This window comes from Panthera tigris, chromosome B1 (assembly GCF_018350195.1).
Source record: "Panthera tigris isolate Pti1 chromosome B1, P.tigris_Pti1_mat1.1, whole genome shotgun sequence".
In the NCBI taxonomy this organism is placed as follows: domain Eukaryota; kingdom Metazoa; phylum Chordata; class Mammalia; order Carnivora; family Felidae; genus Panthera; species Panthera tigris.
In genome coordinates, this window is record NC_056663.1 from 125,998,532 (window position 1) to 126,022,950 (window position 24,419).

Below are 24,419 nucleotides of genomic sequence, written 5' to 3' on the forward strand. Positions count from 1 at the left end.
CTCCCCCAATCCAGGTAATTATTAAGCTACAGTGCTTAAAAACCTCCTCCCTAGAAATATTCCTATACCCCCAATTTACTGTATAATGTGCTTAGGTGAGAAGCATTCATCCCAGACAGCAGCGACATCTCGGTTCCCTCATCCTCAAGGAAATAATTATAAATAACCTTTTGAGGTTTTTGTGAGTAGAGATAATATATATAAAGCACCTGGCAGCATGCTTGACACCAAGTAGATGTTAAATAAACGGTAGCCCTATGAAACTTTCCAAACAATTGATTAGATTTATTTACATACCCCAAAAGACAAGTAGAGAACTTGAGCATTCAGTATGTACAGTGTTCTTGGTGACTTATGTACATTATCTTTTTAAACTCTTACAACCATGCAAAGTAGGTATTTTTTCAGAAGAAGAAACAGAAACATGGAGATTAAGAAACTTAACCAAGGACACATAACTAATGAGTGACAGAAGTAGATCACAGGATCTGACTCTAAAAACCATGTCCTTTTCATCTCAACCCACTACTTCTTGGTAAATTCAATAAGCCATCTAGCCTAAAGACCAGAGAAAGAAGATGGAAAAGTATAGCAGCTAACACTGTTGAGGGCCATAGAGATGCAACTTGCAACAAATTATGGAAATTAAATATTTGCATGTTACTATGAGTATATATGTTACTTGTGTATGAAAAAGGACGAAACTCCTAAGCCATTTCTGGTAGAGCCTGTGCCTTAACTCGTTTTTGAACGAGTTGCCACCAAACCATTCTTACTCCCCTTCTCTGTCTTGTTCATGACTAACATTTATGAAATGGTTGGCCATAATTTGAAGGACAGTCTGTGACTACAGACTAGCAGCAGGATGATAACTGATCCATTGGAAAAGCAGACCAGTGTCCTTAGCCTTGTAAACTCTACGGGCTAAGCAATGAGGAACTCACCACAAAGGAAACCATATTAAAAGCTTCACTTTGTCATCGCCAGTGCTAAAGGGGGAAAAAAACTGGATCAAAAGATTAACTAATTTAGCAGGAAGAGTTTTTAAGAATTTTCCATCTAAACACAGTATTTACCCAAGTGAATAAATGTTTGCTCTCACATTTTATTATCCAACGTATGACTCAGAATCCTCTTGCGGTGTTTCAAAAATAACAGAAACTTTTAATTACAAGATGGCATTGCTGTGACAAGTTTTTACAGTTGCACCCAATAAACTATAAAGTGCCAGTCTTTAAAAAGTTCCTACATTACTCTAAGTCAATTTATCTTCTAAGTCCTAATCCTGAAAGGCAAACAGACTACTCACAGGTATGAGTGTTTAATGTTTAAAATCTAGAATGCAGAGGATGCTGGGAAGAGAGGCATGCACTAAAGAAGCACAGAGAGAGAGGAAAGAAGTAAATGGATGAGAAAGCCTCTTGGGGCAGATCCATGAAGCCTACATAATTGAGGAAATGTGTGAGGAAAAAGTTAAAAAGAAGTTTAAACTTTTTAAAACTAGCTTCAAGGAGCACCTCAGTGGCTTAGTCAGTTGGGTGTCTGACTTTGGCTCGGGTCATGGTCTCACGGTTTGTGGGTTCAAGCCCTGCATGGGGCTCTCTGCTGTCAGCACGGAGCCCGCTTTAGGTCTTCTGCCTCCCCTTCTCTCTGCCCCTCCCCTGCTCATGCTTTCTCTCAAAAATAAATAAATATTTAAAAAAAAAAATAGCTTCAAGATTTCAAGTCTGGGTTTTGGGAGTGGTATTAGTAACTAGTATTGAAGAAAGAGGAGCAGTTTTTGGAGGGACAGTGCATTTCGCTGGCAGCTTCCAGTAAGCAAAAAACAAAACAAAACAACCCCCCCCCCCCCACGTTTAGCAAGTGAGAGGTTTAGCAAGTGAAAGGTAGATAGTAAGGGCATTGAAAAAAGTACCAGGAGCTCCAAGTTTGAGATTTCAAAAGGGGAGGAATTTTCCTCATGATAAGATCAAGGGTTAGCCAGACTGATGTTTTACTCAGATAAAGTCATTTCCTTGAGGCATCTGGTCGGTGGTGGTCGAAAGAATAGAGAATATGTGATTCTGGAAAGGAGATAGAAACAAAACATGTAGGTCAGTAACGAGAAAAGCTTTGTGTATGAAGAAAAATGTTACTTGAAGAAAGTCCAGAAAGTGAGAAATGGGCCTGGGGCACAAATTCCCAATTACTTGGTTGTGCCAAGGAATTAATCTTCTCAGCCCGGGAGGCTATCCTGGCTGGGAAGAAGGCTTACCCATTTTCCTCAAGTTCTAAGTTTGCCTTGCTGTAAAGAGTTGAGAAGCCGTGGGTTAGGAAACCAAGAACAGACAAATGACAAAAGCCGCAAGCTTTCAACCAGGACCATCAGGATGTCTTGCACATTTGAACTAAATAAAATAAGGAAAATGTGCAGAGAGCAGATCTAGATGTATACCATGAGAGCTCATTAGAAAGATCTGCCCACACCTCTGTGCAGTGTTCCTTTATTAAAACATTGTCAATGTTGGTCACTCTGATGTATACCCGATACTCATAGCCTATTGTATGTCAATTATACTTCAATAAAAAATTATTTTCAATTACAGTCCTTTGGCTGTAACATCTGTTTCCTCTCAGAGCCCTGACTGATATATTATTGGTGATTCTTTTGATCATCAATACCTTCGCATAAAACATTAAGATGTTATACACACTTATTGAGCATCCATCATGCCCTAAAATCTGTTGACGTGTGATTTTAAAAGCAAATTCACTTTTTGTAAAAATATTACTGTTTTTGCTTTTGAGATCTTTTAAAGTTAATGACTTCTTAAATTAGTCATTTTAGGGGATGCCTGGGTGGCTCAGTCGGTTAAGTGTCTGACTTCGGCTCAGGTCATGATCTCATGGTTCATGAGTGCTCTGTGCTGACAGCCTGGAGCCTGCTTTGGATTCTGTGTCTCCCTCTCTCTCTTCCCCTCCCCCACTCACACTCTGCCTCTGTCTCTCTCTCTCAAAAATAAATAAACATTAAAAAATAAATAAATAAACTAGTCATTTTAGGATGAAGCATTTCCATTATAATACAGTGTGATGTGACTAACCAACGCTTAGAATCTGGAAATAAGTGCTTTCTTTCCACATCGTCAACTTTTAACCAATTTTTAAAGGAGCTAGTAGCAAAGGTGATTATTCTGAATCACGAGATACTTCTTTATTTTTAACGTTTATTTATTTATTTATTTTGAGAGAGACAGAGACAGCATGACTGGGAGAAGGGCAGAGAAAGTGAGCGAGAGAGAGAAAATCCCAAGCACCCCACAAATAAAATACTTCTAAGGGTGCCTGGGTGGCTCAGTCAGTCAAGCCTCTGATTCTTGATTTGGGCTCAGGTCATGATCTCATGGTTGGTGAGTTGGAGCCCATAGGCTCTGTGCTGACAGTAGGGAACCTGCTTGAGATTTTCTCTTTCTCCTTTTCTCTCCGGCCCTCCTCTGCGTGTACTCTCTCTCTCTCTTCCTCTCTCTCTCTCTCTCTCAAAATAAATAAATAAACTTTAAACAAAATTTTTTTAATAGTACTTCTTTTAAAAAAATAATGTTTATTTATTTTTGAGAGAGAGACAGAGAGAGAGAGTGTGAGTAGGGAAGGGGCAGAGAGAGAGGGAGACACAGAATCTGAAGTAGGTTCTGGGCTGTGAGCTGTTGAACTCAGTCTGCAAGATCATGACCTGAGCTGAAGTCGGATACTTAACTGACTAAGCCACCCAGGCGCCCCCAAAAAAGTACTTCTTAAATCTGGATCTTGTCTGTGTATATAGGGTAGACAATTAACCAGTTATCTTTGGGAGGTGGGATTGTGAAACTGTTAATTTTTTACTTTATAATTTTCAATATTTCAAACTGTAAAAAATATTTATTATACCTGTAGTGAGAATGAAACAACACAGACTTTGTTTTTAAACACTACATGAATTGACTAACTTCATCATGATAATATAAAGTTTTAATAGCCCCAAATTAATTTTAAATTAATTGGTTTTTAAATCTCAATTTCTCTAAGTTATGATTTTGCCCTAAACTACTGATGTAATCTCTTCTGATCCTTTAAGTAGTATTTCACATTGTCTGCATTTAGAATTTCTCATGCTTTTCCATGTGTCTCTCCAGCAATGGTGGAGCTATGAAGACATAATTATTAACAACGCTGGTGTACAAATAAGGGCATTTAAAGAAGTGGTATTTTGGATTGGAAAGATCCTTGGGGAAATCTAATCTTAACATGCTTTATTTACAGTAAAATCTCTCCACCCAAAAGACAGTACCTCTACAAAGTGTTTTTAAAATCCGTTTACATACGCTGGGAAAAGCAAGGAAACTTGTATTTTCATTGGAGGGTATCCACATGTGTAGTTGCAGTGGAATGCAGTAAAGCATGCCATTCCTAGCCACAATGTAAAAGGATGTGGTACTAACAATGATGAATCAACTCATCAAAAATCTAATTAAAGCATGGAATTGTTTTAAGATAAGGAATAATACGAAGGAATGAATATGGATCAATAACATATACCAGAACTACACTGAATTCCAACAATACCCAGTTTACACATCTTATCAAATTTTGCCAATCTGTGTAATATGCACATACCTATTGGTTTACTTTCAGAATAAAATTAATCTTGGGAAATGCCTCAAGGCTACTTTCTGCCAGCTGTGTAAAGGTTAACTGATGAAGAAAGTGAGGCATTTTCTTAAATCTATGAGATATGAAACTGGAATCTTTCAATATTTTCATAATCTGATTATTTCACATGACAAACTATTTTTAAACCATACTTTAGCCAAAAGTTTGATGCCTGCTTCTTCTCAGAATTTAAAAGCTTTAACAAAGTAACTGCAGTATGCTATCTATAAGTAATAAATCCACCCATTTCTACTTAAATATTATTACTTTAGACACTAAAGTTTACATTTAAAAATGCATGGAAAAAGTCTAGATTTAAACATTATCAATGGTTGCCTCTGGATGGTGAAGCGTGGTATAATTCTATTATGCTTCTATTTGCTTTTTGTATTTTCCAAATTTTCTGTGAAAACATTTTAGTTTTATAATGAAGTGAAATTTAGGAGTATCATTTTTAGCACATGCTAATGCAAGTAACACTGTCATTCACACATATATTGTTATATAAACTGCCATAGGCACATAACAAAGATCTTTGGAACAAATTGAAATTTTGAACGATAACCATCACTAGCTAGATATTCTTCTGAATCCTTTATATGTGTTGACTTATTTCATCCTCAGAGTAACCATAGGAGCTAGGTACTATTATTTTCAGGTAAGGAAATGAAAGAACAGAGTTCATATAACTTATATTTGTACAGCTGGTTAGTATAGGCAGAACCAGGTTTTGAACCCTACCAATCTGACTGTAGTGTCCATGTACATAACTGAAATGTGGCTGCTTTTGCAGAATATATTATGAAACTTTATATCTCTGAAATTTTCTTTTCATGCAAGTCTGATTCAGCCCAATGTGGTTCTAATCAAGATGCAAACTTCCTTGACAATTTTTATGTTTTTGCATAACTGACAGGGAATATTAGGTGAATAAGTACAATAGAGTAAAAAAGATTGATCATGATAAAAGTCATTTCAGGATTAAGAGATAAATCTCTAAACCTGATAGTAAAGAATATTTTCTTCAAATATCTTAAGCTGAAACCATTATTCCTATTAAGATATATAGCCTTGCATACGGAACAAAACTTGTTGATAATAGTAACGTATTTTTCAGTATGTGAAAAAATCATATTATGATCTCCATGGAATAGTTGCTTTTTCTACGAATTTCTTCTAAGAAGGAAAATTTGAGAACATATATGTGGTTATTCCATCAATACAAAGTCAAACATTTAAATTAAATCTGAAAATTACAGTATTCAAAGTTGTCCTAGATTTTATCTTATTTTTTAATTTAACCCAGGTACTTGATATAGGTACACCTTAATCAATCTTAATAGAGTGGTCTTAATCAGAGCTATATTAAATGTCAAAAGATAATTTTGATAAATCTTTAAACAAATACAGTCAACACAACAGTTAAAGTGATGTAACAAACAGCACTGTGAAAAACATGGGCAAGATGAATACACACATTTTCCAACTTACACACAAGATGAGACACATTTTCCAAATTAACATCAGTTGAACCTTTCCTTTAATGAAATTTATTAGGCCAATAAGTCTTTCTATCTAGGATTCAATCCTTAGGAGAAAAAAATATGAAGACATTTCTAGTTTTCTTTATATCTATCTGGACAAAATTATTTTATTTTATTTTATTTTATTTTATATTTAATAAAATTTTATATTACATGTAAATTAATATTATTTTCAAATCTATAATATTATGAATTTTACATTATTAAGTATATACTTATGTTTATATAACAGTTAAATCAATGTGTTGTCATTTCAGAACTTAGCCTCTATAACACTAACGAGGTTCTGACCCCGGGGTGCTTGGGTGGCTCAGTCAGATAAACCTCCAACTTCAGCTCAGGTTATGATCTCACAGTTCGTGAGTTTGAGCCCTGCATCGGGCTCTGTGCTGACAGCTCAAAGCCTGAAGCCTGCTCAGATTCTGGGTCTGCCTCTCTCTCTGCCCCTCCCTAGTCACACTCTTTTTCTCTCTCAAAAATAAATAAACATTAAAAAAAAATTTTAATGAAAACAAAAGTGTTTCTGACCCAAAGACAAGAGCATATAAAAATTTTGAGCAAGAGAGCCTATTGTGCACAGGGGACAGAGGTCTAGGAGCAGGAGAACTGTTGGGTTTTTTTATCAAGAGGGCAGAAGTACCCTACGAAAATCAAAATCCTATCTCTTTCAGCAGGGACAAACAAGTATCAACCCCTCCTAGAAAAGAAATGCGTTGGTTCTTACAACTTGAGCCAAAGTATCAACTGTTACACATGGATCCAAATATAGTGCCTCCTGGCAAAGAAACAGTGCTCAGCAAGAGGCAGAGCTGGTGGACACCTGATAGCATTGCCTGGGTAACTTGAGCTAAAGGTTTGCTTGTTGTGGAGACAAGTAACACTGAAAATCCAGGCAGAGAACAAATCACATTACCTTAATTTTAGAACATTCTTTGAAGATGGATTTGAAATCTCCTGATACTTTTTTCACGTTACTTTTTATGAAGAAATTTCAAACACATACTTTTTATGACAGAAAGAATAATGTGATGAACTTTCAAGGGATCCATTATCAAGCCTCAACAATCACCATCATCAATATATGATCTTAAAGTTTTATGCGTAGTTTTATTTTTAAAAAAAAATTTTTGTTTTAACGTTTATTTATTTTTGAGACAAAGAGAGACAGAGCATGAACGGGGGAGGATCAGAGAGAGGGAGACACAGAATCTGAAGCCAGCTCCAGGTTCTGAGCTCTCAGCACAGAGCCCGACGCAGGGCTCGAACTCACGGACCACGACATCATGACCTGAGCCGAAGTTGGCCGCTTAACCGACTGAGCCACCCAGGCGCCCCATGCATAGTTTTAAACAAAGATACATTTTATACATGACAAGATTTCACAAACGGTTGCTCAGTTTAAATGAAGGACTGTGGTTTTTAGTTGCACTTGAAGAGTTGGTTAAAAAGAGAACGCTACGCAGGTCTTTTCCAGTTTGAAATTCTCAAGGCAAATCTTTATGAAGTCTCTATCAGTTAAAACCAAGCATATTCAGAAATTCATTTTTATTGGTACAACTACAGAATAGGCAGACTCTGAGGGACTCATTCATGCTAAAAATAACGTTCACTAGGGGTTAATGAGAAACCTAGAAGTGTATTGCAAATTTTAAAAAGGATACTTATGAAACAATCTAGAATATTCAGGTCACTTTACTCTCAGGGAAGTCCAAATGAAAAATAAAATTTAGGGGCTCCTGAGTGGCACAGTCAGTTGAGTGACCAACTCTTGATCTCAGTTTAGGTCTTGAACTCAGAGGTCTGAGTTCAAGCCCTGCATTGGGCTCCACAGCCAGCACGGAGCCTAGTTATAAATGAATGAATGAATAAATGAATGAATGAATGAATGAATGAATACATAAACAAATAATAAATAAAATTTAGGTTAGAAGTTTGCTTATCCAGAGTAGAATCTGAGTAAAAAGAGGTGGAAGAAATGAAGGAGGGCCTCATCCAGTCCAGATAACCGGATCATCGTTGCATAGCCACTTCAGTAATTAATGTAGGATGCTCATAACGCACTGTTTCCAGGCCACGGTTGGAGAACACTAACAAGAGCTTAGTTTCAAACTCTTCCTTGTTAAAGTTCCAAATTTCCTTTTTTTCCCCATTATTAAAACCCTTCACTATGAAGATATCCAGTTTCTAAGATTGTGGTTTACCTCCCTAAGTAACGTTTAAAATGATGTCTTCTGTTTTGAGGGAAACTCCCAGGCCCTTCCCTGATGTTTAGGAAGTAATCTGCTGGAAACCATGAGCTCCTGGGTATGGTATCTACCATCCCTCAGGTCCTTTAGATTGGAATCCTGGCAAAACACAGAATACAAATTTTTCCTGTTTTTCCAGATTTCAGAGAAAGGACTCTTGTTTTTTTCTGGGATTGTTAAAAGAAAGACTAGCCTGTTAACCAAACTCTACAGGATACCTTCCCAAAGAATCAAAGTTCTTACTTAGATTTCCAACTTGAACACCAGAAAAGAAATTTTTCTTCCTTTTTTCCCAGCTTGTTGATGCTATTATTTTTTATAAACTTAACAAAATGAATTCATTCTCCTTTGTGTGTGCACAGGCTACCAATGGATTGCTGTATGATCTATTGTTTTTTAAGGAATTAAGAAGTGAAACAATTTCAAGAGTTCTCAGATTATATGATTAGAATTTCTTTTCATTAGCTCTCTCCTGTATGAAGTAACAAAAGAGTAATAAGCATTAGTCAACAGGGACAGAAGTTACATGATTTCATTGTTCTAAGTGACTTCCTTTCTTTTTTTTTTTTTTCCAAGTTGATTTATTTATTTTGAGAGAGAGTGCAAGAGGAGAAGGGGCAGAGAGAGGGAGAGAGAGACGCAGGGCGCCAGCCCACAAACCATAAGATCATGACCTGAGCCGAAATCAAGAGTCGGCCCCTTAACTGAGTCACCAAGCACCCCTAAGTGACTTCCTCTCTAACCCAACCAAGTCCATGATAACTTCACTTGATCAACCAGCCTGCTAGTGACATGAATTCTTAAAAATCAATTCCAACCAAAAGAATAAAATTGGAGAGCATTTCACTGTACCTTCATGAAGTGCTAACACATTCTGATTCTGGTGTTTGCTAAGAGCAGTTTCCTCCTCTGCTGGTCTGATTCCAAGATGATTGGCTAGTAGACTGTGTAAAGACTTTTAAAATAGTGGTGATGCTGGGGAATTTCCTTGCCATAGCATTTAGGTATCAGTCATCTCAGAAATGATGACATTTGGTTATCTTCTATACAAATATAAAGTAAAGTAGGGTATAAATAATTTCACCAAAAACAATTTGCTTTTTAGTTTTCAAGTTAAAAAATTCCTTGGTTAGTTACACAAAATCTAAGGCAAACTTTTGTCCCCCCCCCCCAGATTTATTTACCTGTGTTTATTTTCTTGTCTATATATGTATAACTACTAGGGATTGACAAGTAATATCTTTGAAGAGCCCACCTGCAAAATGAAAATAAAATTATCGGACAATATCAGAGCATGATATATTTAGTTCAGTGGCATACACACTGAGCGTAAATACAATGCTTCCCATTCTTCACATTTTTTTCCTTAAAAAACTTGTAAGTATCACCGTGGGAGTGGTAGGATACTAATCCATACAAATGGAAATCTTGCAGTTAGTACTGGGTGACAGGAGCAGTGACCTTTGCATATTATTTGTGGACAAATTTTCTTTGTATTGTATGTAGTTATAACAACTGATTATAATTTTTAAGGCTTTTATTAAAATGCATTGTTTGAAGATGTTTAACTAATCTGTACACCCAATGTGGGCTTAATCTTACAACCCTGAGATCAGGAGTCACATGTTCCATCAACTGAGACAGCCCGGTGTCCCCTTAAGATATATTTTTGCTTTAGTTATTAAGGTTTTTTTTTAATGTTTTTATTTATTTTTGAGGGGGGGAGCAGAGGATTTGTAGCTGGCTCCATGCTGATATTAAAGGTTTTAATTAATGATTGTGTCCTCGAGTGATGGAGCAAAAGGAAGGGAAACTGAAAGGAGCAGAGAAAAAGAGTAGCAGGAGAAAAGGCAGGGAAAGCAGAGGAGAAGAGACAAAGAAGCCGAAATAAAAAAAAAAAAAAGGAGAGTGGACTGGGAGAAGGCAGAAATTTGCTTAGGAAGAAGAGCAAGATGCAGAAGGAGAAATTCTGAGAGAATTTGGTGCTCACAGTAGTGTCATTATTTCTAGCAACAGAACCCCAAGCACCACCCAGAAGATAAGTACTTTATCACGTAAGTGGGGTGATAAATATTTGATTCCCATACTGTCCTCTTTATTCTTAGTTAACTTTTGCTCCTATCAGTTATCTGTTCCATTACTGTTACCGAAAGCTGCTGATCTTTTCTTTTCTCTCTTTCTCTTTCAGTCTCAAGGTAATGAGACACCTGGTTGTTTACTGTCATAAAGCCAGAACAGAGAAGCAAACAGATATTTAGGTGAAAAAAGAAAAGTTTCAGGAACCCTCTGACCCCAATCCATACCATCAGGCCATCTCCTGAGCTAACAGAGCCCCTCTGCTAAGCTTCTGTAATGCAGGGCTTTTGTAAGCAACACCCCCTTTCAGAAAAAGGAAGCTGCATAAGTTTAAAGGCCTTGCCTATGGCTCCCCTGTGAGTGAATAGAAATAGAACTCAGACCTTCTGACGTCAGATTCAATGTTCTTTCCACTTAACGATGCCTAAAAATACAAACAAATAAAAAAAGTCCTAAAGTAAATAAAACCTTATCCATTTCTGCTTACCTTATATCTTGGAAGCCTGGAGTTTATGAAGATTGATTTTGTAATTCTGGCTTTTTATACATACAACACCTGAATTTGTAACAAATGGATCCATTTAAGTGTATTTTGTCAAATAAAATTTTCTTAATTTTTGTATTGAGATTAATAATCTAATAATACCCTATAGTAATAGTTTCCCATTATAAAGACCCTTAGAAAGTATTCTATTATTTTAAAATAAATACGTCTATGGCTGAAATGAGACTTTTTTGTGGTTTTATTTATACATTTGAATTACTTTACTATGTTCTATCAATGCCACCTCTACGAATCTGTCTTGTTGACTCTAGATCTCAGGTTAAATATCTTTTCCCTGGGGCTTCCTTCTGTGACTGTTCAGACTAAGTTATCCTTCCCCACCCTGTATTTATACTTTTATAGCACCTGCACTTTCCCTTCATAGCTCTTGTTATGATACTAATTATAGAGCAAGCGAGTGATTATTGTTTAACATCACTGTTGCCTTCCAGACCATAAGCACCAGGGCAGAATTTGTTTGTCTTTTTCACTAATATATCCCCAGCACCTATACAGTGATTAGCACATTGTAAGTGTTCATTAAATATTTAAAAAGAGAGTGAATGTGTTTCTTAGTGGATAACACATAGTGGATAAGTTTTTGCATATCTGGCTTAAAGGGATCTTTTGTTATCACAGTCTGCAATAAGACATAAGGCTTTCCTGCCATTCGTCCCTTTTTGTTTCTGGAATCTGTTTTAAGGCATTTAAGAAGAATTGCTAATAATAATAGCCCCCTTTATTGTGTACATGCTGTGTGCAATGCACTAGGTTAGGTGTTTCAGAGGCATATTCTCATAATAATCCTATGAGGTAACTACAGTTTTTTTTGTTTGTTTGTTTTTTGAAAGAGAGAGGGTGTGCCGTGACGGAGGGACAAAAGGATAGGAGAAGAGAGAGGGAAAGAGGGAGAGAATCTTAAGTAGGCCCCACGTCCCAGTGGGGAGCCTGATACTAGGCTCCATCTCATGACCTTGAGATCATGGCCTGAGCTGAACTCAAGACTGGGACACTTAACCAACTGAGCCACCCAGGTGCCCTGGTAGCTACAGTGTTTAATCACACTTACAGAAGAAGACACTGGTGTTTAGAAAGATTAAGTAAATTGTTCAAGGTTACCCAGCTAGTGGTTCAAGTTTGGCTGAGCTAGGAATTTAGGAAGTAGAAAATGCAAGGGAAATATCATACCTTTTGTTTTCAAAGAGTAATCTCTCAATCTGTTTCTTCATTAATTAACGTTATACCAACACTGAGAAGAGGAGGGAAAGGGAAACCCCCACCTTTCCTAATAATCTTTCAGTGTCGATTCTGCAACTTTGATTTCCTGTTAACAGATCCTGATTGTAGCATTTTGGCTTTTATGTCTGTGGGTTAAATGAAAAGATTTCAAATTTTTCTTTCCTATGTCCATGTATCTGAATTTCTACAGGTTCAAAGAGATAAATAAATTATATTTTTGCTGTTGTTTGTTTTTTCTGAGAGCAAAGAAAAACAGGGAAGGAAGTAATAACAGGGAATGAAGTCAAAGAGTCAAGAAGGCGTTAGGCACCAAGGAAAGTGTTGTGTACTTTTAAACAGTAATATGCGAAAATGTACCAAGATCTATCATTTCCGCTTTTATTTGGAACATCAACATTCCCCCCAGGAAGATGATTCCTGTATCATCATTTTTATAAACAGTTTTGAAAATATTTTTCTGTTCAATTTGAAATCAGTTTGATTAAGAGCCTAGGGATCTTCCATAAGGATTTTATAGGCTGAGAGGCTAAACTTTGTTTTTATGAAGTTACTCTTATGAATAATCCATTTGCAGAGAGGGGGGTCTCATATCCTTGATCTTGTATTATCACAGTCTGTGATAAAATCTGTGCTTCCATATCCATTCAGCATTTTTGCTCCTGGAATCTGTTTTAAGGGGTTAATACTATTCAACAAGGTATCATATCACTGACTCAATTTAGTTATTTGCTACATCTGTACCTTGTATAGAAATCTCACATTTTTCAGACTCTCTACCAGAAAGCAAGTTTCGTTGATGAGATTCTTTTAGAGATTCTTTAAAAATTTTTTTCATGTTTACTTATTTTGAGGTGGGAGGGGCAAAAGACAGGGAGACACTGAGAGAATCCCAAGCCGGCTCTGCACTGTTAGCACAGAGCCAGATGTGGGGCTTGATCTTGAGACTGCAACCTGAGCCAAGATCAAGAGTCAGCTGCTTAATTGGCTGAGCCACCCCAGCACCTCAGATTCTTCTTTTTTTTTAAAAGTGTTTATTTATTTTTGAGAGAGAGAGAGAGAGAGAGAGAGAGAGAGACAGAGTGCAAATGGGGAGGGGTGGAGAGAGAGGGAGACACAGAATCTGAAGCAGGCTCCAGGTTCTGAGCTGTCAGCACAGAGCCCCACGTGGGGCTCAAACTCGCGGACCATGAGAGCATGTACTGAGCAAAGTCGGAGGTTTAACCGACTGAGCCACTGAGGTGCCCCATCACATTCTTATAGAAATTATTTCGATAACTGAGTAATTAAACCCTGTTGAGTTGGGCTCCAAATAAATCTTCTTCCCGTGAGAATGTAATCTCTAGAAGGACAAGATCTTTTTTTGTTGTTGTTCTTGCTTGGAAGGATATTGCCACATAGTAGGTACTCAAATTTAAAAATCTCTATATTGGGGCGCCTGGGTGGCTCGGTCGGTTAAGCGTCTGACTTCGGCTCAGGTCATGATCTCATGATCTGTGAGTTCGAGCCCCGCATGGGGCTCTGTGCTGACAGCTCAGAGCCTGGAGCCTGTTTCAGATTCTGTGTCTCCCTCTCTCTCTGCCCCTCCCCTGTTCATGCTCTGTCTCTCTCTGTCTCAAAAATAAATAAACGTTAAAAAAAATTAAAAAAAAATAAAAATCTCTATATTGAATCACAATTTAAAGTGATGAATTGTTTTCAAAGCTCAATGGTGATTGGTTTATAAAATTAATATATAGCATAATTATATTTACTCACATAGAGAAGTCATTTTCATATTTCCCATATGTCCTTAAATAAACAGCAAAAAAACAAAAAACAAAACAAAACAAAACAAAAAACAATTATGGATCACCTAACCCAAACTTTTCTTTTTCTTTCAGGCTAATTCTTTCTTTTGAGGCCTACCTTAGAATTTCAAGTGTACTTGAGTACTTGATCCCTATGAACTGTGAGATGAGAAGAACAATAGAATATTATTGAAAGAGAGGTAATATGCTATATGGTGGAAAGTAGCTATTTGGACAAATTTGAGGGGATTTTAGTATGGAACTATTTCCATTCTTCAAAATAACATTACTAAGAATGTTTTCATTGTAATTCTACCATTCCACTACTCACCGAGTAATTAAAAAAAATTTTTTTTTAATGTTTATTTATTTTTGAGAGAGAGGGAGTGCGAGTGGGCAAGGGGCAGAGAGAGAGGGAAACACTGAATCCGAAGCAGTCTCCAGGCTCTGAGCTGTCAGCACAGAGCCTAACATGGGGCTCAAACTCATGAACCACAAGATCATGACCTGAGCCGAAGCTGGACACTTAACTGACTAAGCCACCCAGGTGCCCCAGTATTTTTTTTTTTAATTTCCTTTGAAAGTTACAACAAGTTCTTTTTTAAAGTAAGCTCTACACCCAATGTGGAGCTCATACTCATGACCCTGAGATCAAGAGTCACATGCTCTACTGTTGGAGCCAGTCAGGCTCTCCACAAAAAAGTTCTTAATATAAGCTATACATGTAGTAACAGAGATGCTCAAGAATAAAAGCTTTTCTGCGTGTTCTGTTTATTTCATGACTCTTTCTAGCAACTATGAGGCAATATGATATAGAATCCAAACTTGAATACAAGCCTCATTTCAGAAATTAGACAACATGGTAAATAAGATGAAGGAAAATGGGATTGATTGAGTGCCTACTGTGTGTCCAAAAGGGGCACACAGGGGTGGGTCCCTAGTTTTCCTACACAGTTTCATCAACACCTCAGAACACATCCCAATGTAAAGAGCTGTCTACATAGGCCATACTATGAGAAAGATGGGTTTGAGAAGACATCTGAGCTGACCTCACACCGAATGAGAGGAGTGAATAAGTAGAATAAAATTTAGCTTTAGGAAGACAATATTACATGATTTTTATGTGACTCAGTTGACAATTCCACAAATACAACTATATCCAGAAAATAATTCTTTTTTCAAAAAAAAAAAATGGGCTTTTAAGCCTATGATGAGTAATCCCCAGTAGATTCTCTACTGCATCACCCTTGCTTTCCACCTGTACCATCACCATGACCACTTTGGACAGATTTCATTATACTGCACATGTAAGACAAAAGTTTATAACCCAGCTTTTAATAAGTCCATTCTTCCGGTCCTAGTCCCTTCATATCCAAGGGTGTCAAAATATTATATGTCAATACCTAATTACTAGATTAAATTACTAGCATATCTGAGATTTATATTGTGAGGACCACTTGAGTGTGTGAAACCTGCAAGCAACATCCAATGCAGACATCTTTCCATTAATTGCAGCCTTGGAGATATTTTGGACTGAAGTCCTAAATTCACTTTAAAATCATCTCTATTTCACTAGCAACCATGAACAGAGTAAAACTTTTCCGTTAATCGGCTATTTTCCTTGATTACTAGATATCATCTTGCCAAGTTAATGACTGGACCAGAGAAATGGATTAAACTCTTACATAGCCTGAGAGAGAGGAAGGATATCTTGGGGATGCTTTTGAATTGTATCTCATTTGTTTACATTGGGAAATGTAAAAAATGATTAAAAATTTCCTTTCTTAGTTATATCGCGTATTCTTGTTGATACAAATAGATTGAAACTGCCTATTAATTGTCCAAAGTTTAGAAAGATCATCATCTATATCATGAAGAAGAGAAACAAAGTCTCAAAACACAGCTCCACCCTGTATAAAGGCTTTTGAAGATGTCCATAGCTTTGGCAGTGTTCCAAAATCATCTGGCTCAGGGTGATCCAGCTTAATATAGAACACTGCAGCCCTAAAGAGTTGTGAAAGCCAGTATAGTGTCTGGAGCAAATTAACGTGTGACTAACACTGATGGACCTGACCTTCCACAGTGAGATATTTGTCAAGATTTCCTGAAAAAGGAGATTGTATATCTAAAAAGAATAGAATAAATAGTCTCTGAAATACACTAACACCAAGACTGTTTTCCTTATTTTTTTTCTTTATCTACTTTGAGGTAAAGATCCTAACATATAATCAGTCTAGTGTGTTATGTTATTGATCATATATCAAAAACCAGTACTGGACGTGGTTCACTTATTTTTGGTTTGCTCTTCACAATTCTCAAAGAGAAAACCAACAGATACCTCCAATTGATCTGTGCTTGGTGATCACAGTAGTGATAACAGTTCAGTGAAGTAGAAAGCACTAAACTAAACTACCTAAATAGCTAGAGAAGCTGAAAAATTCATTCATTCATCCAAAAAACATTTATTTAGTGATTATTCTATGACAGGCACTCTTCTAGGAATGGAAGTATTGTAACTAATAAACTAAATCTGTGCCCTCAGGGAGTTAATGTTTGTGTGTCTGATAGGCAAAAAATAGGGATGCACATGATTTTCAAGTGGTGGTAAATGCTAGAAAGACCAATGAGTAGGATAAAGGGATTCATGTTATGATGGGATGGGGTGATATTTTAGAGCAGGAGGAAATGAGATTTAAGCAGACAGCCGGGTGATATAAAAGGGTGAGCCACACAAATATCTGAGAAATAGCATTTTAGGTAGAATAAAGAAGCAAAAAACAAACAAAAAAGATCTTCAGAAAGAAATATATTGAATTTATTTTCAGAATAGCAAGGAGGCAAGTTTTGTTGAAGTAAAATGAACTAGAGGGAGAGGTCAGAGAAGCAGCCAAAAGGCAAAATGTCAGGCTTTGTAGGGCATGAAGAAGTCTGGATTTCATTCCAGGGTCCAGAAAGTCATTGGAGGGAATTTAGCAGGGGTAGGACATAATTCCATGAACACAGATTTTAAAAGGTAGAAGTGGAATCACGGAGATCAGTTAGGAAAGAGATGGCAGCTTCACTCTAGGTGTGATTGTAGTAGATGTGATAAGCAGCAAATATTTTGGAAATGGATCTGAAGATATTTGCCGATGGCTTGTGGAGTGTAATTTGGAAAAAAAAAAAAAAAAAAAAAAGAATCAAGAACGGTCCCAACATTTTGCCTTGAGCATACAAATGAATGGAGTACGACTTACTGAGATATGGAGAGTGGTCAAGGCTAATGGGAGAGCAAAGATTTTAAAGAAAATAATGGGAGTGATGCTGGATAATATAAATATGTATGAGAATTAGAAATAAATCTCAAAATCTTAGGTGCTACAACATAAAGATCACATTTATACAAAAATCAAGACACTTTACCATTAATTATGTTTCTAGAAGGCAGTAGGCATGGGCATTGGGAAGAGATTTTTAAAATTTTCTTTTTTATACATTTCTGTGCTTGTTCAGTCTTCTTATAAATCCTGTTCATATATCAGTTATTTTTTAAAAATTTCAATACGCCAATAATACATTAATAAAAGTCAAGCCATTAAATGTGAGATTATACAGTAAGCAGACAAAATGAAAAATCAACTGCATTTACCTGCTTAGAGAGGATGTAAAACTATCCAGCTTCTACACCCTTTAATGAGTCTTAGAAGAGGACAGGTGCATCTTCAGCCCCCCCCTTCTAACTTTACATTTGGCATTAACATCAACTTGTCCCTTAGTTTAAAGTTTGCTTTCTTTCCCTGGCTATGTCTTATGCTGCTCCACTTGTAGTATGATATGCTCTGCCTCAGGCTCTAAAATGGTTTATACACATCTATCTCAAAAGCATTTGTCATCTGTTCTAATCCAGGACTGCTTAAGACCAAAACCAGTTGGCCTCAATTAGCTAAATGAGGCCTGTTTGTTTGCTCTTTGGAGCTAGGTAGCAAACACAAGCGTATTCCAACTTGCCATATTACCTGATGCCTTCAACATGAAATCAGTTGGTGCACTAGCTGTCATGAAGTCACTTTTTCTGTTTAGGTAAGAGAGTAGCCAAAACTCTTAGGGACATTTTAACAGACTCCTATGGAGAAGGGGTTAGGGTCTCTATTAATGTGCTCAGTCCCAGGATTCCTGGAACATGGGTTATTCTACTGATCTTCTCCCCTCACATTCTTCCGATGAATTACCCTTCTCCCCACACTGGGGTCTTATTTCACGGGTGTTCGTTAGCACACTTATAATGTCAACTTGCTATTTTTAAAGATATGATTGTCAAATTGCTAATTCATTTTATTTTATTTTTTATTATTCTATAATGTTTATTTTTATTTTGAGAGAGAAAGAGAGAGAGAGAGAGAGAGAGAATGAGCTGGGGAGGGCCAGAGAGAGAGAGAGAGAGAGAGAGAGAGAATCCCAAGCAGGCTCCGCACTGTCAGCACAGAGCCCAATGTGGGCTTTATCCCATAAACCATGAGATCATGACCTGAGCCCAGATCTTTAGTCGGATGCTTAACCAACTGAGCCACCCAGGTGCCCCATCCAATTATTAATTCATTTTAATGTCAGCTTTATGAGGGGCAATTTTAAATGTACAATTCAATGAGTCTTGACAAATGTATCCAGTTTTGTAACTCAAAATAGAGAACATTTCCATCACCCCCAAAAAGCTCCTTTATCACCTCTTTGTAATCAATCCTCTTCCTGCCCCTCCAGCTTCTGACAACCACTGACCTGCTTTCTGTTGCTGTTGTTTTGCTTTTTCTAGAACTTCATATAAATGGAATCACACAGCATGTACTTTTTTGTGGATGGCTTCTTCCTCTTAGCATATTATTTATGAGATTCATCCATGTCTGTGCATGTGCAAGTAGTTTGTTCTTTAATGCTATAAACTATTTTATTTTACGAATATACTGCATTTTATTCATCCATTTACCAGTTGATGGATATTCGAGACATTTATAACTTACATAAACTTATTACAAAATTTGCAAACTTGCTTACCAGTTTTTGTGTGGACATACGTTTTATTTCATTTGAGTAAATATCAAAAAGTTTGCTGAGTTGGCTTTACATCTAGCATCTTACTATGTGTTTTCTATTGGTTCCTTTTGTTTCGTGCTCTTTTTTTCCCCACTCTTTTGCTGCATTTGTTTGGATTCATTAATTTTAGGATGCCATTTTGTCTCCACTATCGGTTTATCAGCTTTAGCTCTTTTACTTGTTCATGGTTTCTCACGAGATCTATAACATACGTGTGTTTAAACTTATCACAGTGTTGATTCACATAATAGTACACCAGTTTACATGCAAGAAACTTACAAGAGTATTCTTCCATTTCTCCTCCCCCTTTGTGCTACTTTTGTTGTATACTTTACTTTTACATACATTATACACTCTGTAGTGCACTATTATTATTTTTCCTTTAACTTGTCAAAATCTTTTAAAAGAATTTAAAATAGGAGAAAAATGACTTATAATTTCCCCCATCTTTTAACCATTTCTGAGGATCCTTGCCTTTTGTGTGGATCCAAATTTCCATCTGGTTATCAATTTCCTATTGTTTTGCCTATAATGTTTTTTATAGTATTGGTCTGCTGATAATGATTTTTCAGTTTTTACTTGCCTGAACATGTATTTATTTCACCTTCATTTTTTTAAAAATTTGTTAATGTTTGTTTATTTTTGAGAGAGAGAGAGAGAAACAGAGCATGAGCCGGGGAGGGCAGAGAGAGAGAGGGAGACATGGAATTCAAAGTAGGCTCCAGGCTCTGAGCTGTCCACATAAAGCCTAATGTGGGGCTCAAACTCACGAACCATGAGATCATTACCTGAGCCAAAGTCAGACGCTTAACCGAATGAGTCACTCAAGCGCCCCATTTCACCTTCATTTTTTAAAAATGTTTATTTATTTTTGAGAGGGAGAGAGGCAGAGTGGGAGTGGAAGAGGGGCAAGGAGAAAGGGAGACACAGAATCTGAAGCAGGCTCCAGGCTCTGAGCTGTCAGCACAGAGCTGGATGAGGGGTTTGAACTCATAGGCCATGAGATCATGACCTGAGCAGAAGTCAGACACTCAATAGACTGAGCCCCTCAGATGCCCCTCACCTTCATTTTTAAGAGAGATTTTCACTGAGTATCAATCCCAGTTTGGCAGGTTGGTTTCTGTTATTTTTAAGTTGCTGTTCGGGGCTCCGTCTCAAACCTAAAAGGGATGCATTAACAAGAACAAGTGAAAACAAGGGAATTAAAGGTAATGGTGGCCTAACTGTACACGTGGCCAATACTTGTTCTTTACCACTGCCAAACTGCTGCTCATCCTTCTGTAGTGCTTAAGTCCCGAACACCAAGCCTTAGAAGCAAATGCGGCCTCTTTCTTTTCTGATCACATGCCTAGTCCATTTCTCAGCCTGCCTTGGAGTTATGTGTACCAATGTGACTGAATTTTTGCCTGTGGAAAATGAGCAGAAGAGATAAATGCTACTACCAAGCCTGGACTATACAAACCTCTAGTTTACAGCCCACTATGCTGAAAAGTCATCCCGGAAAAGGGATGGCAAAAATGGCAAAGCCATGAGAAAGAAGGAACTAAATTATCACTTGTGGGAAAAACGTCTGTTTATCAGGAATCCCTGTTTTGAGTTCATGTGAACAAGAAGACAAAAACAGGGGCACCTGAATGGCTCAGCTGGCTGAACGTCTGACTCTTGATTTTGACTTGGGTCGTGATCTCACAGTCTGTGGGATCGAGCCCCACATTGGGCTCCATGCTGACAGCACAAAGACTGCTTGGGATTGTCTCTTGTCCTCTCTCCCTGCCCCTCCCATGCTCTCTCTCTCTCTCTCTCAAAATACATAAACCTACAAAAATAAAAATAAATAAATAAAACCAAAAACACTTAGGTTAAAGCCACTGATTTAGGGGCATGTGTCTGTTACTTAGGCCAGTGCTTGCTTAATGAATTGTTTTTCTGTTCCACAACAACTCATTCTTTTCCAGCCACTCACAAACAAATGAGATATATTTCAAAAAGCACAAAGGTTTGAGTTTTTTCTGTTATTGATTTTCTCTTTCTAAGACTGATGTTGAGAACATTGAATATGGTAAGGCTGTGCAGGGTAAAATTGTAGGCATGGGCCTGGGTGTCAATCAAACCTTGGTTTGAGTCCCTGATCAACCATGTACTAACTAGGTGACCACCTTATAGTTTTCTTATCTGTACGACTGGAGTATTAATTCTTCCCTTAGAGATTTTTGTAAAGCTTACATAAGATACTGTACGTAGAATGCTTTGCTCAGTGCCTGACACAGTAAGAATGAATAGTAGCAAGTACTATTATCCCTCCCCCCATATATTATTGATACATTATTGATACAATGTATGTAAAAGTTTAAAAAGAGTTCTAACTCACACGTGCCATCACTGAAGAGTAATTGTAGTTTAAAGTTTTTTATTAATTATTTCTTTCTGAAGATACACCAGAATATCTTCTACACAGATCATAACGGGGTTAATTTTAGATGAATCATTAATAAAGAAATCAAATCCTCCTTTCCATAAAAATTCCAAAATTAACTTTGAAATAGGGGAAAAGTTCAGATGTATTCATAATCCTGTGGTTTGCAATCTGACTTGTGGTTCAAGGCAGAGGATTACTTAGGCCCCAAAGGCCCGCCTAATCTTGTCAGAGAGGAGATAACCAGAGTGAGGAAGTATTTTCTGTGACTTCACCTTTAAATTATAATGCTACTAGTTGCTTTTATCTCACAAATTGTCTGCCAAAGTACCTAGTTTCTAAGATTAAAGTCCTAGGGAATGTTTGAATACTAGATTATAGCTAGCCTGTCCTGATATTCCGACCCCACCCCCCCACCCCAAGGAACTATTTCTCCAAATGAGCCCTACAGGTCTCTAACCCTAGGCCTCTGTTTCTACACTTTTTTAAAAGCTTTTTAATAATCAAGCGTATCATTCTGTTCGTATTAGTCACACAGTAAAATACTAGTTTCATTTGCAATACTGGATCCATTCCTCTGTGACTCGAAGAGGCATCCAATTCCAAGGTAATGAACTAGGGTAATTATTTAAACTGCTCTCTTATACTGAATACCACACAAAACAACTTAGAAGAAAAATTATAGCTGTATCCTTAGCACACTCATACATGCACAGAAGTGTTTTAAAATGTTGCTATAAAGCTCTTATGTAGCAAGTACTTGGGACTTGCAAATGAAAAACACCTCAGTTACATAGGTTATAAACTAAACAAATCATACCAGGAAAAAAAAATGCTGATTTGAAAAGATACTCTCTGAGGAAAAAGGAAAGTTCAGGGTGTGACTTTTTTTGGCTGCTGCTGGGGCAAGGAGAGGGGTGGTGTGGGGTGTGCGTTGGGGTGGAGTGGTGGTTGAGGGCACTGGGGGAGGGTGGAGGGAAAAAGGGAAAGAGAATGTAAAAGAATCACATCTTGAAAATCTATGACTTAAAGAACATTAGGGGCTCCTGGGTGGCTCAGTCGGTTAAGTATCCGAATTCGGCTCAGGTCATAATCTTACGATTTGTGGGTTCAAGCCCCACATCAGGCTCTGTGCTGACAGCTCAGAGCCTGGACCCTGCTTCAGATTCTGTGTCTCCCTCTCTCTCTGCCCCTTCCCTGCTCGCACTCTGTCTCTCTAAAATAAATAAACGTAAAAAAAAAATTTAAAAAAAAAGAACATTAGAATACAATGAAGATTGTACAGTATTGAACAGTTTTGAACAATATTTCCAATATTGAAGAGTAATTTCCTATAATTCCCATATGGAGAGACTGAAATACTAAAGTAAATCAACCATAACAATAGAAAATTATGTAATTTGGATTCCTTTGCAGTATATAATAATTAGCAAGGCTAATTAAGGATCTAATTTAATTTATGTAGATATCCCTCCCTCCAAACAAGTGGGGAATCATTCAGATAAATCATCAGTTAAATAGGAGACATTTTAATTTTAATAATTACATTTTTAAAAACTAGATCTCATCTTGCGGTCTGTGGGTTCGAGCCCCGCGTCGGGCTCTGTGCTGACCGCTCAGAGCCTGGAGCCTGTTTCGGATTCTGTGTCTCCCTCTCTCTGTGACCCTCCCCCGTTCATGCTCTGTCTCTCTCTGTCTCAAAAATAAATAAACGTTAAAAAAAATTAAAAAAAAAAAAAACAAAAAAACCCCCCAAAAAACTAGATCTCATCTATATTCAACTATCAGTTAATAACTTACATGTGTTTATAATTTTATAAGGTAATTCAGAAAGGTGAGTGTAAGATTTAAAAACTCACAAATCCAGGGTGGTCCAACTAACTGTTCAAAATGTTGTTATTTAGTATAGAAACATGATTTTTTTTTCTTTATACCTTTTTAGACATTAAGATTATTAAAACAATTCTACTGACTGGTTGTTTTAACGTCCACTTTATACTGTCAAGCAATCCCTTTGCTTTGAATGCTTTGTGTTATGAGGGAAAGTTTCAAAATCTGAGAAGACCAGGCTTTACTTTGATTTAATTTAAGAAACACAAAGACAAGAGTAATCAGAGCTAATGAGGCTTCCGGTTATAAATGTTATTGTATTAGAGACATAAAAACTTTAGATAGCCATAAATAGTTTTTATTCCTAGGGAGTTCTGTTTTAATTTTTTAATTGTGATTTATCTAGTCTTCATGTTCCAAATAGCAATTTTTAAGAGACCATAAGGTAAAGAAAATTTAATCTGATTTAAACATCAGAATGCTAACCTTGAAAGAACCAGTTTCATGTTAGAACATGCTTATCAATTGGAGGAACTGATTGTCTTGAAATAACTGTTTAAGGAACTAAATCACAGATTGTTGAAATTGGAGAGGCTATTTCAATGTGAGATTATATATTTGATCAATTACCTGCATGAATGCGCATTTCCCAAGTGTAAGATTTCTAATTTGAAAAATAAGCTACAAAAGCTTGTGTGGCAACCAAACCTACAAATAAAAACTGCAAAGTATGTAGGAGTGGTTGAGGCTTGCTTAAGAAGAAAAACTGAGTGCATTATTTCCATTTGAGACTAAGAGCAAATTCAAGGTAATCGTAAATAGATTAAATATTTTGGAGGAAGAACATAGAGTGAAAAAGAACATTTTCTCTAAAAACAGAGTACTACAAATTGACAGCTAAAAATCCTAACTTATTTCCACATTTTCTTAGATTTAACTTGCAATGGAGAAGTATTAAAATTGGACATCTAGAGTGTTTATTATATGACTAAATTGAGATATGAATATGTG